This window comes from Zosterops lateralis, assembly GCF_965231275.1.
Source record: "Zosterops lateralis genome assembly, chromosome: 26".
NCBI classification, from domain to species: domain Eukaryota; kingdom Metazoa; phylum Chordata; class Aves; order Passeriformes; family Zosteropidae; genus Zosterops; species Zosterops lateralis.
The window spans coordinates 3,036,624-3,055,262 of NC_139786.1; positions in this window are offsets into that span (position 1 = coordinate 3,036,624).

Consider the following 18,639-nt stretch of genomic DNA (forward strand, 5'->3'; position numbering starts at 1 on the left):
CCCCAGCCCGGTGTCACCGCAGAGCCTTTGTGATCTGCAGCGGATGACAAAGGGAAGGAACAGCGCTTAAAACCCACTAAAACCCACACAACCATCCCCGGCTTTTGTACCGGTTGCTATGGGAACCCCCATACGTGCACCGGAAACGCTGGAGTATGCAAATGAGCTTCTTAATTAGTTCTCCTTCAGCCTTTCATGCTCGTGGTGCGGCAATTTGATCATTAGATGAACATGCCACTTCATTATCGGCAGCTTAACCAAACACGAGCTGCGGTGACCTTTGGGGAGGGCAGGGGGCTTTGGGAGGCGGCTCAGGAGGGGGATGACGGGGACCAGGGGCTGCACCGAGCCGGGAACCTTCTCCAGCAGCTTCCAGCCCGCTGGGAACCCCCGGTGTGGGTCCTGCTGCCTTCGGAGAGGAGCAGGGAGGAGGAGGAGGGAGCTGTGTGTCCAGACAGGGAGTTTGGGATGTGCTGCTTGGCTGCAGCTGCAGGACTGAACTCCTTGGAAAAGCCAAACCCTGAGCCCTGCAGGGCCCAGTGTCATTGTCACCCTGCTCTGCTGGCCTTGGGGACAAGGCGCTGCCTCCCTCCAGCCCCTGCATTTCTTGCTTTCAAGTGTTTGAGTCTTTGCAGCAGCTTTCTCGCACTGCTTCACGTAAACAATATTGTGTTCTTAGAATTTATCAGTGTTTTGGATAGTTGTTCTCTGAGAGGAGAACTTGACTGATGGTCACAGTGACCATCAGGAGGTTGTGACCTCCTTGGGCCAATCTGGGCCCTCTGTACAAAGTGTATATAAGTAGATTGGAGTCAGATAATAAAGAGCCTTCCATGTTTGACCCTGTTGTCCTCTGGGAGGGTCCAGACCCACATCACAACGTGTTACCCCTCTAAAGGCAGAGGTAACAGCAGCCCCAGGAGCCCATGCGGAGCCAGATGCCAGCCGGCTGCACGCCTGAGCTCGCGCTGGAAATGCTATGAGTTTTTCCACCAAACAAGCTTCATTAATCGTCTAATAACCGGATTAATTAAGGACACTGAAAGTAAACAGCAAGAATGTAATTTGCCTCTGATTGCCGTGTAATTGCGGGAGTATGGTCCTATTTGCGTATGCGGGAAGTGTTGTTGACAGTGGTGCTGGGACCGAGAAAACAATGGATGGAGGGCAAACGCGCCCCTTGGGGTGGCCACATCCCCTCAGCCGTGCTCTTCCCTGCCTTTGGTGCTGCCTGCCTGTGTTTTGCTCGGTGGCTCTCTGCCTTCTTCCCAATTAACCGGCCCTCCTGCTATTTGTGGAGCTTTCCGAGCTATTTGCTTAGGCAAACATTGATGTTCCAAACAGACTGACAGATCCGCTGGGGAACGCTCCTGTGTCCTGGGGGGCGGCAGCGATGGCTGGGGAGGAGCCCCTCTGTCTGTCCTGGTTGGGGTTAGGGCCAGTTCGACCTTTGACCCTGCAGGGATTTGGGTTGTGTTTGCAAGAACTTGCCCTTGGCAAACCCCGGAGAGTTTCCAGTGCCCCAGAGGAGAGCGGGGAGGTGAATCAGGACATGCAGAGGCTGTGAGGATTTGGGGCAGAGCCAGAGACTGAATTCCAGCGTGGAATCTCACACTGCCCTGCGCCTCTCACGTCCTCCACCCCTCCTCAGCTGGTTCATTTCCCGGGAAACGCGGATCTCTGGATGGTGGTGACTAATCTTCCGACTCTCTGCCTCCCGTTAGCCCAGGGTGAGTTTTCCTCTTGCTGCTGACCTTGTCAGCACCAGCTGTACCCGAGGAGGGAGCACAGGGCGCTCCGCCAAGGTGACAACGCGCTCCCCCCACCCACAACGTGCCTGTGCCCACAGGGGACAATCCAGAGCGCTAATTCCATCTTGGAGAGCCCCAGGGCTGTGTTTTTCTCTCTCCCTGACAGCCAAGACTTGGATTAAACCCACAATGAGTGACCTTTCAGGGGTGTCTGTGGGCAGGCAGGATTTTGAAGTGGCTCCGTTTGTTTTCCTGGCGGTGCTGAGGAGCTCAGTGGGCTCCAGCTCTTGTTCTCCACGTGCAGATGGACTTGGATTAAACCATTGTTGGCTCCACACAGGCACCTGCTGCTCACTTGAGTGTCTTCCCGCTCGGGCAGGATAACAAATGGCGAGGACCATCCTCGGAGCGATTGTTTTGGAGCAGAGCTGGCAGGAGGGATGGACGGGGCTCTGTTTGCCAGCAGAACGCTGCTGACTAATCTCTGTGAAGGAAAACAGGGGTTTGGGACCCCTCTGCCTGTCTGTGGGCATCCTTCCCATCAGCTTTTTTTTTTTTTGTTGTTTCCTTGCGATGCCTGAACATTTTGGGCCAGTTTCCCACAGCTTGAAGTGCCGTACCTGTCCCCACCAGCTGCCAACCACCATCCATCACAAGGCAGCGCTTTTGTTTTTGCTCTTCTGGAAACTTGAAACGCTTAGAAGGGAAATCAAGTTTTCCCTTGGAAATCCGGGTGGGAGAGAGGGGCGGAAGGCAGGTATAGCCTCCTGTTTATTTTGCACTGCCTTTCTGTAAGCTGCTATAAACAACCTGTCAGCGTTCCTCCAGTGAGGCTGCTCAACAGGCTCCCCCGGTGCTGGGCTTGGTTCCTTGCCACGCAAGGTCTCGTTAGAGGTGCTGTTTGCTGCTGCTTAGCCATGGCCTCCCTTTGAGCTTGAAGAGCAAGACAGGGGGAAAAAACAGCAGCGATTATGATTAGGGTTTTTATTTGGAACTCCTAAACGCTCCGTTTCCCCGCGGTGAACAACATCCTCGAGCGGCTGGAGGCGACGTCCCACCAGCGCTTCAGTGTGAATTCTTTCAGGGATAAACAAGGGGAGCAATCAGCCCCTCTGGAATGCCTGCCGTGCCTTTGAGACCTCTCCCGGTGTCACTTCAGGAGCGAAGCCAACTCCAGGGCTCTGCCCCTGCCGCTGCTGGGTCCAAAGCTGTGTCTGAGTATTTCCTGGAAGAAGCTGGGTTTGCTCCTGGAGAAGAATTCCTGTCTTGGGTGAGCCAGTGCATCACTTCAGCCTTCGCTCCCTCTCTGTCTTGGCTCCTTGAACATCAAGTGGGTCTTGAAACTGGTGACCCTTTGAGGGTCTTCCCCCCGTGTTCCTCCTTCCCTTGTGCTCTGGAGAAGGTGTGAGGGAGCTGCAGGAGCCTGGCCCTGGTGAGCTCCAGGGGGTGGATGTGCAGCCAGATCTCTGTGGCCTGGCTGGAGCAGCCTCTGGCTTTGAGGATACCGAGATTCCAATTCCATTCCCACGTGTCCTTGGCACGAGCAATTAATCTTTCCCTATCTCACCCTCTCCCTTCCAAGCAGGCTCTTTATTCCAGTGCTGTTTTTCAAGGCTGGTGGGGAAGCTGCCTGTGCTCTGATTGTCGCTGCTGCTGGTTTTCTATTATTTTTCAGATGCCTTGTGTTTTTTTGGGGGGAGAAAAAAAGTCCCAAACCCTGCTTTGTGATTTTTCTCTTCTCCTCTCTGTAATTAGATGGAGCAGTGATCAAAATATGTTGCATTGCACTGCAAGCTTCTCCAGGCAGATGTTTCATCACCGGAGGAGAGATGACTTCCTCATTTACATTCGGGGAAAATTAAAGGAGAGGAAGAAAAAAGAAGGCGAAGGGGAATGTTGGATTTCCTGTTGTGTGAATACATCTTGCAAGGCTTCGGGAGAGTGACGTGTGAGAGAAGAACCAGGGCCAGCAGGGAGAGAGAGGCCAGACTATTTTTTTACCCTGCTGGCATTCAGATCTTGAGTTGTGCACCCCTTGGTGGTTATTTTGCTGCAGACCCCAGGGATCTTGGCTGGGGCTCATCCTGCTGCTGCTTTGGAGAAGGGTTTGAGCCCAAGGCTGTCTGTTTGCCCCACATTTGGACTTTCTGGGGTCCTCAGCTGCTGCCTTCCCTCTCCAGCTCCTCAAAGGAGCTTTCAGAGCTGCTGGAGGGGTTTAAGGGTGACACCAAATCCACCTTCTGTCCTTACCTGGAACTCTTTGGTGCACAGGGCTTTGTTCTGATGCTCAGAATGGATTAATTCCCCAAATACGACCAGTGAGGGAAAGTGAAGCAGAGAAAAAGATGGGGAAATGCCCATTTTTGGGGATTCTGGTACCAAACACCGCCAGCTCTGGGGCAGAGACTTGGACCTGGCTGAGGGAGCAGGGAAAGCCTCCCCCACACTGGGAACATGGAACACAATTCCTCACGCTCAGCTCAATAAGAGAGCCATCAAAAGTAAAAATGACAGCAATTCTGCAGTCAATATAATGTGGCTGCGGGTTAAATAAATAATGTTTGAATGATCATAATTGCAAAATGATACTATTTCATCCACCACAAACATGTGGTTAAGCTCTCATTAGCCGAGGCTGGAGCTTTGCAGGAAGCAGAGGCTCTTTGAAAGCAGATCTTTGGATTATGCTGCTATAGAAATTCCTGGACTGCTCCTGCAAGTGTTTAATAAGGCCTGTGAGTTTGCTCGTGGGATTGAGAGGAGAATCAGGAAAGGTGGCACCCCAAAGTGAAGCTGGATTTTTATTTATTTATTGCAGGATTCTCAGGGGGGGCTGAAAACAATGAGTTTTTAATTAACGGGCTCTATTATAATCCTTGAGCTCTACAGGGGGAAAATGTATTTATTTTTATGTGGATTTTTTAACATATAGAGGGTTTTATTTATAATTATGTGTGCACAGGCAAGTCCTCCCATATCTGGCCAAGTTTTTTTCTGAACTTCAAATTCAGTTAAGAACTGTCCTGTCCCACCTCCTTCCTCCATCCCCATCGTGGAGCAAAGCTGTGAACGCCCCCCCAGAGATGCTGCCCAGCCCCAAACTGGGGAAACTGGTGCTCTCAGCACCTCGCCAGACAGGCCTGATTTCAGACTTGGCTGCGATATTGATCCTCACTTAACATAGTAATGAGAATCTGCTTCCCTAATCAGCGAGGGAAAAATCTTATTTTCCAGCGGCTGGAAGGGAATGAGCTTTGTTTGTTGGGTTGTGGTGGCTGTGGGGTGGCACAGGGCGGGGGGTGATGCTGCCTGGGCTTCACCACAGCACCGTGGGTTGTGTGTGTCCTTCTCTCTTTGTGCACCCCAATATGTGGGGACAGCATCCATCATTCTTGCCCTGAAGCCCTGCTTGGCTATTTGGGACGAACAACACCAAAATTCCTCCTTGAACTTATTGCTCCTTTCCAAGCATGGATCCCACAAAGCAGCCGTGTCCATGCCAGCCCCTCGAAGCCCAGCCTTGCACCTCACCTCCCTCATCCAGTGCGTTTTTGAGGAGGAAAAGCCGAATTTCCCCGCGGTTCCCATCTCGGATCTCCCGATCCTTGGGCTCGCAGCCGCCGCTCCCGGCCTGGGCTCCTCTCCGGCCCGTCTGCCTGACGGCAAATTGTTTTTTGATGGCTGACTCGGTATAACCGAACTCAATTTGCCTTTCAAAAGCAGCTAATAGTCGCATTAAAAAATCCATTTTCGCTTGTGATTGAATTTGACGGCGGCTCAATCAATAAGCGAATGGAGTGTTTCACACGCGGTACCCAGCGCCCGTCGCCATGGGAACGCTGGAAGCGGCGGTGGTGAATCCCCTCTGATGGCTGTCACCCGGAGCTGTCACCCTGAACAGGCTCCCTGCTGGCAGGGGAGACCCTCCCGGCCCTCCTGGAAGTGATGCCGGCGGGATTTTCTTCCTTCTCCTCCTCTTTTGGGTGGGACGAGCACTTTTTCACAGCTCCAGCCTGACAGAGGTGGCCCTTTGGTGGCACTGGGACTGGTGCCCCTTTGGTGGCACTAGAAATGGTGACCCTTTGGTGGCACTGGCAATGGTGGCCCTGGAATGTCCCTTTCCTTTGATGTGGCCCTTTGGTGGCATTGGGGATGGTGGCCCTGGAATGTCCCTCTCCTTCAGATGTGGCCCTTTGGTGGCACTGGGAATGGTGGCACTGGGATGTCCCTTCCCTTCAGATGTGGCCCTTTGGTCGCACTGTCAATGGTGGCCCTTTGGTGGCACTAGGACTGATGGCCCTTTGGTGGCACTGGGAATGGTGGCCCTGGAATGTTCCTTTCCTTCTGATGTGGCCCTTTGGTGGCACTGGCAATGGTGGCCCTGGGAGGTCTCTTTCCTTCTAAAGTGGCTCTTTAGTGGCACTGGGAATGGTGGCCCTTTGGTGGCACTGGGAATGGTGGCCCTGGAATGTCCCTTTCCTTCAGAGGTGGGTGGCCCTCTGGTGGCACTGGCAATGGTGGCCCTTTGGTGGCACTGGGAATGTTGGCTCTGGAATGTCCCTTCCCCTCTGATGTGGCCCTTTGGTGGCACAGGCAATGGTGGCCCTGGAATGTCCCTTTCCTCCCTAAATCTCCCGGTCTGGAGAGGAAGGTAGGAGAGCAGAAGCCCGAGCAGGTCTGAGGCTGTGGGTGAGGGCAGCAGGGCTGGGAAGGAGCTGCAATGGGCTGTCCTGAGGGGCTGTTTGTTTGGAGTTTTTTTGTGATGGGGGGGAGATAATGAAGTGAGGAAATGGATATGTTTATATTTTTAAGGTTTTTCTTAATCGGGTTCACCCACGTTTGATGAAAAACGAGCGAGGTGGCACTTTGCCTCCCCACAATCAGGCTGCTTCCTCTCAGCCATTGTTTGCTCTCTTCCTATTGTGGCGCAAAATGGAAATGAAACGGCTCAGGCAGGAACTTTGCAATTGAGATATCGTTGGGCTTTTTTTTTCTTTTTTTCTTTTTTTCCTAATTATTTTTTTTTCTTTAAATTATTCCTTTCTGAAGCAGCTTTCTGAGGATTTTTTTAATTAGAAACACTTCCTCTGCATGCTCTGCTGACGAGGCAGGGGAGCTCACCTGCAGGCTGAGGCCGTGGTGGTGATGCCAGCGTGGGGCAGTGCCCACCTGGCAGTGCCTCCTCACCTTCTGCCTCTGCTCAGCCCGAGGGGGTCCAAAATAAAAGGAAAAAAGCTGCTTTACACCATGTCGGTGTTTTCTCTGCAGGGAGCTTGCCTGGGGCTCCAGGATGCCTTTGGTTTCCTTAAACTGCATCTCTAAGCACATTCCAACAATGTGCCCCGTCTCGGAGCTCATTTCCATGGATTGATCCCTGCCAGAGGAAGAAAGGAGAATCCTGAGCTGAGTTTGAGCTAAAAGAGGGAAGCCAGACACCCTGGGCTCAGGTGGAGCTGGTGACTGGAGCTCACCCCCACTGAGCACTGGATGTGGTTGAATTTTGCTGCCCTGTCTGGGTTAAATCTGAGTCCTTTGGCTACCTCGGGTTAAATCCTTCCCCTCCCCAGCCCCCATGTGTGAGACCCTGATGTTTGCCCTGGGCCTGGGGGGGCTCTTGGCCATGGCCTTGCATCTCTCACCTTCCTCTCCCTTGGGCTGTGAGGAGGGACCTCAGAGCTGTGGGTCAGGAGGGGTGGATTATCTGAGGTTGAGGTGTGGGTTACCTGAGGTGGAGGTGTGGGTTATCTGAGGTGGAGGTGTGGGTTATCTGAGGTGGAGGCTGGGCCATCCCAACCCCTCCTCTCCTCTCCTGCCGTGATGGAGGTCATGGAGCAGGCAGGACAGGCTGTGAGCTCCCAGCCTTTTGGCCAGAGGCTCCTTTAGGAGGAACAGAGCCATTTCCATTAATCCCACAGGCTGTTTCCACCTTGGCTGCTGTTGCTTTATGGCTGAGGAGGATTCTCCCTCCCCACATCCCCAAACCCTGTGCCAGACTGTCTGAATCACCTGCAGAGCTCTGGGGGCAGCCTCAGGGTCAGGGCCTTGTCTCCTGACAGGTCTAGTGTATAACAGCCCCCTGCCCACCTCCAGGGGCTTCAGCTAGCTCAGTCCTTAGGAGACTTTGGAGGGATCTATACCAGGAACAAGACAAAAGATATCAGAAGAGGCTCCTTCTCTGGGACCTTTGTCCCAGGTGTTTATTCTTCAAGGCTTCCAGTGGGGAAAGAGAGAGAGCAAGGAAGAGTGAGGCATTATACAGCCCCCTGGTCAGGAAAAGGATAGCTGGACCACAGCCAGTGGGGTCAGGGAAGGAAGGAAGGATCAATCTATATGGTGAGGGACTCCAGGGGATCAGGAGGGAGAAACCATTCCCCCAGAGAATTGCAACAGTCCAGGGCTCCCCTAAACTGCGATTTGGGTGTCACCAGGAGCTGACATCTGTGTTTTGTGTACTGGAGAAAGGAGCTGGCACTGGAGCTAGTTTGGGAGCTGTGTCCTCTTCCAGCTGAGTCTGTCACCTCCTGCCCCAAGCCTCGCTGTGTCCCTCCATCACCCCCTCAGGGATTCTCTCCTTGGGGTCTCCAGGGTAAGAACAGTCTCTCCTTGTTCCCTGAAAGCTGAGGAACACCCCAAAATCCTCCTGCTCCCCTGGACTGCTGGCACACCATGCCAGGGGGGTACCAAGGGAGAGGCTGCAGACCCCACTCAGCCTATTGATGGACACCTGCCTTTCCTCCTGGGAATACAAACCTCCTCCTGGGAATACAAACCTCCTCCTGCTGAAAAGCTGCCAGCACAGAGCTCGAGTGGCCTGATGAGATATCCCTGTGCTCCCACCCTGCCCGCACAGACCCCTCGGGGAGATAAAGAGCCCCTGACAAAGCCGGGCTTGTATTTATCTCAACCCTGCTGCTCTCAGGGCCCTGCTCGAGCGCTGGTGCTGAGATGGGTTCCTGGTGCTCCTTTTTTTCCCAGATACAAAGCTGTCGAGGTGTAATAAGCCGGGGGGAAGGCGATAAGCTGCTCGGTCAGCTCCGCGTGCAGCGGCAGCACGTGTGTGCTGTCAGCAGCTTCGGGAGCTGCAGCTCAGGGACAGCTCGCTGGGGAATTAATCCTCTGCCTGGTGCTGCTCCTGTGGGGGAGCGTTCGGGTCTCCATCGCCGTGGTGGCTTTGTGAAAAATGAGGGTCGCTTTTTTTGGTATTTTAAGAAATGGGCCTATTTTAAGAAATTTGAGAAATAGGTCTAATATAAAAAATTAAGACAATTAGGGGATAAAAAGTTCACACTTTGCTATATTAGAGCCATTTTTAAAATACTTTTTTTTTTTTATTGCAACAGTTTGTTGAATATTCATATTTTTCTATAAATTAGTTTCCGTATTTTAGGAACTGTTTTGTGCGGTCCCTTCTTGGGTCTGCCTTTTTAGAGTATGTGTGTTTTGTGGCTGTGTTTTCATTATTATATATTATTATTATTTCATTATATTTCATTATTATTTTTAGCTTGGGCTTTGATCTACACTTTTTTTAGATGGTAGATGCTGATAGTTGGTGTATTAGTAGCAGAGTCTTCTTTATATGTTCATTGGATGTTACCTTGATCAAACAGACAGTTTAAACATACTTATATTGACTACTACCACTATGACTAATATTCTTTACTAATAGCAGAAATAAAAAACTTATATCCTATATCCTTACCACAACGTTATTAATCGTATAGCACACATCTTGCAAAAAGCCAATTTTATAATATACATTTATAACACCTTTTTGGGGCTGCCTAAAAGCAGAGGCCAGAAAAAATTAAGAGAATAAAAAATATTTGTTGTGGTGTGCATTTTGGGGTTTTCTAAAGTTCTGTATGTTTTGTTATTAGTTTTGTAATGGTTTATCCCCACACCCCCCATTCCCAATTGTCGGAGCATCCGTGGACAGCAGGGAGAGGGAACTCTGCAGAGCTGAGATGTTCTAGAAACACGTGGCTTTATTACAAGGGTGGTGGGTAAAGAGGGCTTTGCCTTCAGCCACCAGCCTGGGCTGGAGGGAACCCCAAAGAGAGAGAGAGGGAGAGAGAGGGTGTGAGGTGAGGGAGGTAAAAAAGCTGAGAGGGGTAAGAGAGAGGTAAGAGCAACAGAGAGGTCAGAGTAAGAGCAGTAAGAGAGAGTGAGGACCTTGTGACAATCTATTATATCTTCTTTTGTGTTGAATATTCTAATTTCCAGTGACCAACCAGCACGAGATACAAAACCTACAAACTTTGCATGCAGCCCATGAGAACTGCTATGTCACCATATCATTCTGTATTCTAAACTCTAAAGAGATTTTTCTTATCCACCTTTTCCCTGATGCCTTGGCAGGGGGGAGAGGGGCTGCACCCTTGGGTCCTTTTGTTTTTCTGTCCTTCCACCCATCTCCAGCTCATCCCCGTCTTCCTGCCTGCCATGATCACATCTCAAAGCTGGTTTTCATTTCTATTTCACTCACAGGTTTTGCATCTCCAGTATTTCTCACCAGACAATCATATCCACAAGCCCTTCCTGTCCCATCTTTCCCAACACCCAATTCCCTGTACCCTCTCCCTGATAACAGACACTGCCACCACTCCCTAAAGCCTGGGAGTTCTGGTGGAGCTTCAGGGTGACTCAACCAGGCATCAAGTTCCCAACTCCCCTTTCTGTCCAGAGATGGGCTGTGCCAAATGCCCCCTGTCCTTAGTCACTCCCTGCTCTCCCCAGGGTTGGTTCTAATTATTTCCTTGCCCGGGAGATGCCCCTGATATTTACTGGGCAACCTGAGCCCCAGAGTTCCACTCTCCCCGTGGGATTTGGGGTTGGATAAACCTCTCTGCTTCCCACGTGAGAGTCCTCCTTCTTCCACGCCATAATCACATTTCTGTCTCAGGTTCAGACCCACCAAATCTTCATCATATGGTGGTCAGAGAGCAAGCCAGCTGGTAAAGCAGCTCAGAAGACACAATTTATATTTATTGAAGGGCCTTCAGGTACATTTTGGGCAGACAAACCTCCCACCGGGGGCTACACCCAAAAAAATGGTCATGAGTTTTCATGACACTTTTCACACTTTTATAAATTTGGACCATTTGCATATTGGGGGTTAATCTTCCAATTACAGCTTCAGGTAATTAAATAATTTTCCCCAAGTTTACTCCCCACCAACTCCCTCTTGTTTACATTTCTCGGGCCCTGAGACAGTGAGGTGCCCTTGATTCCCAGGCCTGGGGAGGAATTGTTTTGTCAAAATGGGAAAGCAGCAGCTCACACTGCATGTGGAGTTTAAAGTTATACACCAAAGAATTACAGGATTACAAACATATGAAAAATAGAAAAGCTAAAATCCTCAGGCATCAAGGGCTGGACCCCCATCTCCATGTCTGGGGACCCCCAGTGCCAGCCACTAAATCTGGGGTTGGTCTTTATCCCAGGGATTGGGAAACAGAGGATGGGAATGATCCCTCAGAGGAAATGAGGCACAGGGATTAAATGATTTGCTGGAGCTGTGCAGAGATCTCCCAACGCTTGGGTAGCGAGCTCGAGGCGGTGGTGGAACTCAGGGTTGAGGTTTACAGTTTGTGATGAGGCTTAACAAGCTCAGCTGGAAGAGTTCAGAGGAAGGAAAATGGCATTGCAGAGGGTGAGAGTGTGCAGCTCTGAACTAAATCTAGTCAGACTGAGCTGTGCCATGTTCTGGGCCACGCCATGCCAGGCCAGAGGCTCCTGAAGCTGAGAACTGGCCCAGCTCTGCTGAATCCACTTAAAAGAGACTTTGCTCCTGGGCCTGAGTGTTCCCAGTGCTGCTGTCGAGCTCTGCAGAGGAGCTGTGTGACAAGGGATAAATCTTCCCTGATGCCAGCTGGCATCCCTCCATCAAAGTCAGCCAGGATAAGGGATGTTCTTCCCAGAGCAGAGGCTCCAGCAGCCGTGGCTGGGGCTCCCTGGAATACCTGTCTCCCACCTCTGGCATCCATCCTGCAGCCAATTGATTTGTGTGTGTTTACATGATCAAAGCGAGCCTCAGGACCTGACGTGGGAAATGATTTCCTGTCTTACACGGCCCTGGGATAACTTCCAGATCTTTCCCCCTTTGCAGTTGCTTGGAGAGAAGTTAACTCATGGGCCTGGCAATAATACAGCAATAAATTAAATAAATTAACGTGTGAGGAGTAGGAAAGGTTGGGCAGTGTTGGCACTGGGATTAATTAGCGGTCAGCTGTTGCAGTGTGTGACAGGGAACTGTCCCCTCACAGGGGACTGTGTGAATGCTGATGCAGGGAAGACCTGGGACAAAATGCCAGTGGAACAGGAAAGAATCAATCCCAGCAGGCATTTTCCTTCTGTCTGCCTCACTGCTACCCTCAGCCTGGGGCTCATCTATTCGCCAAGGGGTGAATGCAGGGAAGACCTGGGACAAGATGCCAGTGGAACAGGAAAGCATCAGTCCCAGCAGGCATTTTCCTTCTGTCTTCCTCACTGCTACCCTCTGCCTGGGGCTCATCTATTCGCCAAAGGGCTCCTTGTCCATTAATAGAGCTTCCAGGAGAAATGAAGGCCTTGTGATTGCATTCCGTCCATCTCCCCTGCCCTTTCCACCCCAGTAATCTCCTAATGCATTAGCCAATTTGAGCCACATTTGAGGAAAGAATCTCGGGAATGTGCTATTGGTAACTTAGCTCAGTCTTTCTGTTGACAGCAGAGAAAGGGGAGTTGATCTCTGAGGTCACTGGGTCAGGAGCAGTTTCCCTGTTTGAGAGTTGTTCCACGGCCAGGGATAAGGAGTGTGAGTTGTCTGCTGGTATCCATGGCCATATCTCAAAGCAATTGATAGCAAAGGGCTGGGGAATAAGATAATCTAGAAATTAAGGGTATTTTCACCTCCTCTGTCTTTTTCCTTAGAGAGGTTTCTCCTGAGAATCTCTGCCACAATCCTTCTGACCAAAATCTGCTGACGACTCCTGGCCAGGCAGCCTTTTGCCCCCGTGTTTGTAGGATGAATGTCTGACTCCAGAGCCCCCTTCCCTCGAGTTTCAGCCTGTCCTTTCACCAGCAGAGCCCTCACAAAAAACCCAGAGAAAAGCATATTGTTGGCAATTCCTTCAGGACACCCTTGCTGAGGAGGAAGAGCTGTTCCTAAGGGTGTCTTATTCCTCCCTGGAACGCGTCAGCCGTCAGCAAGTGGGTTGGAGATGACGTCTGGATGCTGAGGAGCAGTGAGAACACATGGAGACTACTCCTTCCCCGTGTCCCCAGCTCTCAGGGACGTGCCAGGCTCTGCAGGGCTCTGAGCCTGGTGACTCAAGGCGTTGGCACCTGCCTCCTGCTCCAAGCCTGGCTGGCAGGGAGGACGTGCCTGGAGAGGAGACCTTGTCAGAGGAGGAAGGGAGACATTTCTAGTGAGGGGTGCTCAGCCAGCCCTGCTGGCCCTGCAGGCTCTCCTACAGCCCAGGCAGCTGAGCCAGGAGAGCTCTTGCACTTTCTGACCTGTTTTTTTGGCCTTTTTGTGGCTGCTGTCTGTGGGGTTGGTGAGATCAGAAATGTTTTCCTGGGACAGGGCAAAGCTTGGTGCTGACTGAGATAAATCCTGCTGCCCATCAACCCCATTACCCAAACCCCAATAAACTTGGGGAGTTTCAGCTTCCTGCAATCCTCCCCAGACAAGAGACCCACACACAGATGTTTGCCAGCTGTGTTAAAGCACCACAGCTCCTGGGTTTAGCTCGTGGCCGTGGAAGTGTCTGCTGCTGGTGCCTGCTGTGCCTTTGCCTTCTGTTCTCTGCATAAATGCTGGGAATGGAGCTGGGATGAGCTGAGGATGGAGGAGGCTGTTTTGTAGGGAGAGCTGGCTGAGGCCTCACAGCTCTAATTGTGCTGTTAAAGGCCAGGGAGAGAAAACATTGTCGGGAACCTTTTCATTAAAATAAACACGGGAGAATTTATCTCTGCCACTAAATGCCTTAAACCGTGTCTGGAGGAGGAGGAAGAGGAGGAGGAGGAGGCAGGGCAGTTCCAAATGGCAGTGCTGGCATGTCCAGCTGCTGGCTGGGAGCTTGGCAGGGGCTGTGCCACAGCTCCAGATGATGTTCTGTACTGCAGCCTCGGCTGTCGGAGCTGAACAGCTCTGAGCGATTCATGAACCACTGTTGGCTGCGTGTCTGTGCCGGGGATAAACTCTCCCCAGGGGCAGCAGAGTGTGTTTGAATGCCTTGTTTTGATAGGGCGTCGCTGCCGGGTTTTAGCATGCACAGAGCCACAGCCTGTGTGCCTGGGATCTGCCTTTGTGCGAGGATCAAGAGACATGAACCACCCTCTTTTGTGAGCTCCAGGAAAATAGGCCTGCCTGGTTTTGGTGCCTCTGTGTGTGCTCTGTGTGTGTGGGAAGGGATTGTTGTTATTTTTATTTACTATCCCTGGTTAAGCGCCGGTCAAAGATCTGGTTCTTTTTTTTTTTTTTTTTGCATGCCTAGTCCTAATTACAGCACGGGCACGTTTGTTTTCTGTGAGAGGCTAAGCTCTAAAGCAATTTTCATCTGTGCCTTTGTTTTCATCACCCTGCAATGTGAGAGATCTGAGCAGCTGTCTCGGGTGTTTTGCTCAAAGTGAAGAACAAGCCCTAGTGAGAAGGGCAGCTGGAAAGAGAGATTAATTAACCTGGCCTTGGTTGGCCTTGTAAACAGGGGGAGAAATCTCTCTCAAACTGCTTGTTGCTTATTTAGCTTGTAAAAAGCTGCCTGATCTCACACTCAGTCTTAATCCAATCCTCCTTCCCGCAAAGCTAATTGCCAGGAATGTGCCTGCACATCTCTGGTGTCCTTCCCTTCCTGGCCAGCTTTGCCAGCTGTGGGCCAAGGTGATGGAGAAGTCCCCGTGTCCTTTCCTTGGCTGCAGAACAGACAGAGCAAAACTCTGCTCATCAAGGCCATTTATCTTGATAATCCAGGAAGATACTCGTGCAAAACTGGGGAGAGGAGCACGGAGCAGAGGTGGTGCTGGTGGTGGAGAATGTCCCCGCTCTGCTCCCGCCGGATTTACAGCGTGATGTAATTAAATGAAGGCAGGGTAGTCAGAGCCATTGATTTTCATCAGAGGCAACCTTGCTGTGTTATCAGAAGTGAGTAATCCCTCCTCTGGAGAGCAGACATTGATAGATCAATAGGAGAGAACATGCTGTACCTCCTGGCAGCTCCATCAACCTTGGAGCCAGAGCTATCAAGGGCACCAGCATTCCTGTTCTCCTGCTCCCAAAACATCATCGCTTCCTTCCCTGCAGTTCCTGCACCTTCCCCATCCTTGGTCCGAGGTTCTCATTAGATTCCTGAGATTCCTCATCTCCCCTGGAAGTTCTGGTGTTTCCTTCCTACCCCAGGGGACAATCTGCCATTAAAAGAATCTCCCTCTTGGTTTGGCTGGAGTAATTACTCTGTTGGATCTCTTATTTCCAAGGGCCTGGCACAGGAGAGTTCCTTCTAGGCTTGGACAGGCTTTATAAAGCAGGTGCTTGGCTTTTTATAAAACAGGTGCTTGGACAAGACCCACGGAAAAAAGGAGGGAGGACCTTAAGGGGGATCTGGACCAGGAAATTTTACCCATGAAAAGACTTTGTTGGTGGTGGAAGGCGTGGATTTTGTGTGTGGTTTGAGCATATTCTGGCATCCTCCTGGAAAACAGGGCTCTGGATGCTTGGCTGAGACTGAAGGCTTGTAGGACAGCGAGCTGAGATGGTTATTGATTTTGATTTTTAGTAAACAAACCTAAATACCAGGTTTTTTTATTTAAAGATGGGAGTCAGCTGAAGTTTTAATGCCATTAAGTGCTGGATGCACAGCTTGGCTGCGGCAACGCTCAGCCACATCTCCCTGAGGAAGGCACTGGGGACAGGAGGGAAAGGCAGTGGGGTGAGAAGAATTAAAGACTATCAAGGCTGTTACAACCCCCTCCGAGCTCCGCTGTTGAGACTTGTGATAACAGAGTTGTTTTTGAAGATTTCATGCAAAGCTGCTCCTGGCTGGGGAGTGAGAAGATGCTACGCTGGCTGCAAATTGTCTTGATGGAAAATAGTGGTACTTTGGCCATTAGCTGCATGAACAACCACTTTGTTCTGCTCTCTAATCGCTTTGCCTATACATAATTTGGTGCCTAACACACCACTGCAAATACTGTGATTATTCTTAACAGTCATATACAGTACATATAATTTGAGGGTGAATGTGGGAGCTGTCAGAAGGAAATGTCTGGGCTGTGAGCAGCTGAAGGTCATGTCACTGCAGTGGTGACACTTCCATGTGCTGGGTGTTGGGAATGAGAGAAAATCCTCTGTGCCACGAGGGGGTAAACAGGGAGGAAAAGGGAGGGCACGTGTGGCAGGAGCTGTGGGATCACAGAATCACAGAATGTGGAGGTTGGAAGAGACCTTCAAGATCATCGAGTCCAACCCAGCCCTGACACCTCAACTGGATCATGGCATTGAGTGCCACATCCAGCTTTTTAAAAAACATGTGTCTGCTTCCATCTGTGGCTGCTTTGGAGAAAGTTTTGTCCTAGGAAATATCAGCTGTGGGTTTCTGGCAGGATGTGTTTGACCTGGCTGTAAGGACAGCTCTGTCCCCCTCATGGGTGGCACTTCCCTGGCACAGCCCTGTCCCACTGTGCTTCCACACAGTGGGATTCTGTCATGAGCACGGGCAGCTGGAGCTTCCCTCTGCCACAGGAGCAGAGGAGAAGTTGTTTAAGCTTTGCCTGGAATTAAAACTTGACAAAGAATCAGCTCTGCCTCATCGTCACAAAATCAATTAGGTTGAAAAGGACCTCCAAGATCATTGAGGAAACCTTGAGTTTGTAGGAGACTGTGTTCCCTCTCTGTGTGACAATGGGGCATCTGTCCCACAGTCCAGACTTTCTGGCCAATATTTCTCCCTCTGCTCATGGAGCAGATGAAGGAAATGCTGCCATCCAGGGGGTAGAGTCCTGGGAAACATCAAAACCCTGATAGCAACTTCCCTTCCCTCATCAGTCACAGGGAAACAATCAGAGCCAGTGCCACGCTCAGGTTGCAGTCAGACACTGTCCCCCCACAGAGGGTACAAAAGAGCCTGGAGTTGTTCCCTGGCTCAGTGACAGTTTTTCCCTTGCTTTGAAGCTTTCCAGAAGGGACTGAGCAGCTGGGATGTCACACAGAGCCCATCCCCCTCAGCTCCTGCCTCTGGGAAACCTGGCAGGGACTAAAACATCACCAGCAACCTGCAAATGCTTGGGATGAAAATCCAGCCTTTTGCCTTGGCTCAGCCATAGCTGCAAAATGAAACTTGGGGAAGGTACCTGATCCTGTGGCTCCTGGAGAACTGGAGGGGGGTGTGGGAGGCAGGTGGGAGAGGAGGCTCCCATTGGGATTAAATCCTTGGTGTTTCTGCAGCAGGGGCTGAAGGTTCAGTACAACAACCAAAAAAGTTCCTGTGGCTTCCATGTCCAGCCCAGAGCTTCTGTCTGAGCCCTCAAAACATCACCCATCATGTTACTGAGCTGTGACAAGGAAGAAATATCCCCACACCTCCTCTCCTCTCCTCTCCTCTCCTCTCCTCTCCTCTCCTCTCCTCTCCTCTCCTCTCCTCTCCTCTCCTCTCCTCTCCTCTCCTCTCCTCTCCTCTCCTCTCCTCTCCTCTCCTCTCCTCTCCTCTCCTCTCCTCTCCTCTCCTCTCCTCTCCTCTCCTCTCCTCTCCTCTCCTCATTCTGCCTGTCCCTTGTGCCCAACAGAGCTTTGCAGGCAAAATCCTTCCTGTGCTGGGGTTGTGCATTCCTCCCTGACCCCACTGGCTGTGCAAGGTGTGATTCTGGATCAAGCAAGGCTCCTTCAGCATCAGGTGTGCCTGGCGAAGGTGAGATCTGGGAAGGGTGGATGTGGAGAGTGAGTAATTGGAGGCCAAGAGGCAAAAAAGTGTCTGACAGAACAGGATTGATTTGAAGCTTTTCACTGGAACACTTGCAAAAAAAAAAAAAAAAAAAAAAATCAATGCTTATTCCCTGGACTTGAGAGTGTGTTTACTGTATTCAGCAGCCAGCATTAAAAGTGAATTCCAGCAATTGCAATTACAGCTTTCTCCTTCGTTGCCATCCCCCCTCTCCCCCCAATCCCTCTTTCCCCCCCTTGCTGCTTGGCTTTCGTCGTGTTTTGGAGCCTAAGGCAAAGCTAATGCAGTCAAACTGAGAGTGGTTTTATAAATTGTAAAGCCCACCTTCCCCCTTCCTTCCCTTTCCCTGGGGATTTGTTTTTCCCAAGCACTGTCAGAGCCGATTGAGCTCCGAGTGCTGGAGGTGCCCGGCCAGGCAGAGCTCTGGAGCCCGGCCTGGGGACAGGGGACAGGCTGGTCCCTGTGCTCCCGGGGCTCCCTGAGGGACATTTCCACCCCAGGGCCTGGAACAGAGGGCTGGGCTGGGGGAGACCTGAGGGGCGGCAGAGCCCGGGATGGGGGTGGGATGGGGACAAGGATGGACGTGTGGATGGGAATAGGGACGGGAATGGGGATGGGTGGGATGGGGATGGGAATGGGGATGGGAATGGGGATGAGGATGGGGACAGAGATGGAGATGGGGACAGGGATGGGAATGGGGATGGGAATGGGGATGAGGATGGGGACAGAGATGGAGATGGGGACAGGGATGGGAATGGGGATGGGATGGGGGTGGGGATGGAGATGGGGATGGGGATGGGAGTGGGAATGGGAATGGGAATGGGAATGGAAATGGAATGAAATGAAATGAAATGGAATGGAATGGAATGGGAATGGGAATGGGAATGGGAATGGGAATGGGGAGGGAATAGGAATGGGAATGGGAATGGGAATGGGAATGGGAATGGGAGTGGGAATGGGAATGGGATGGG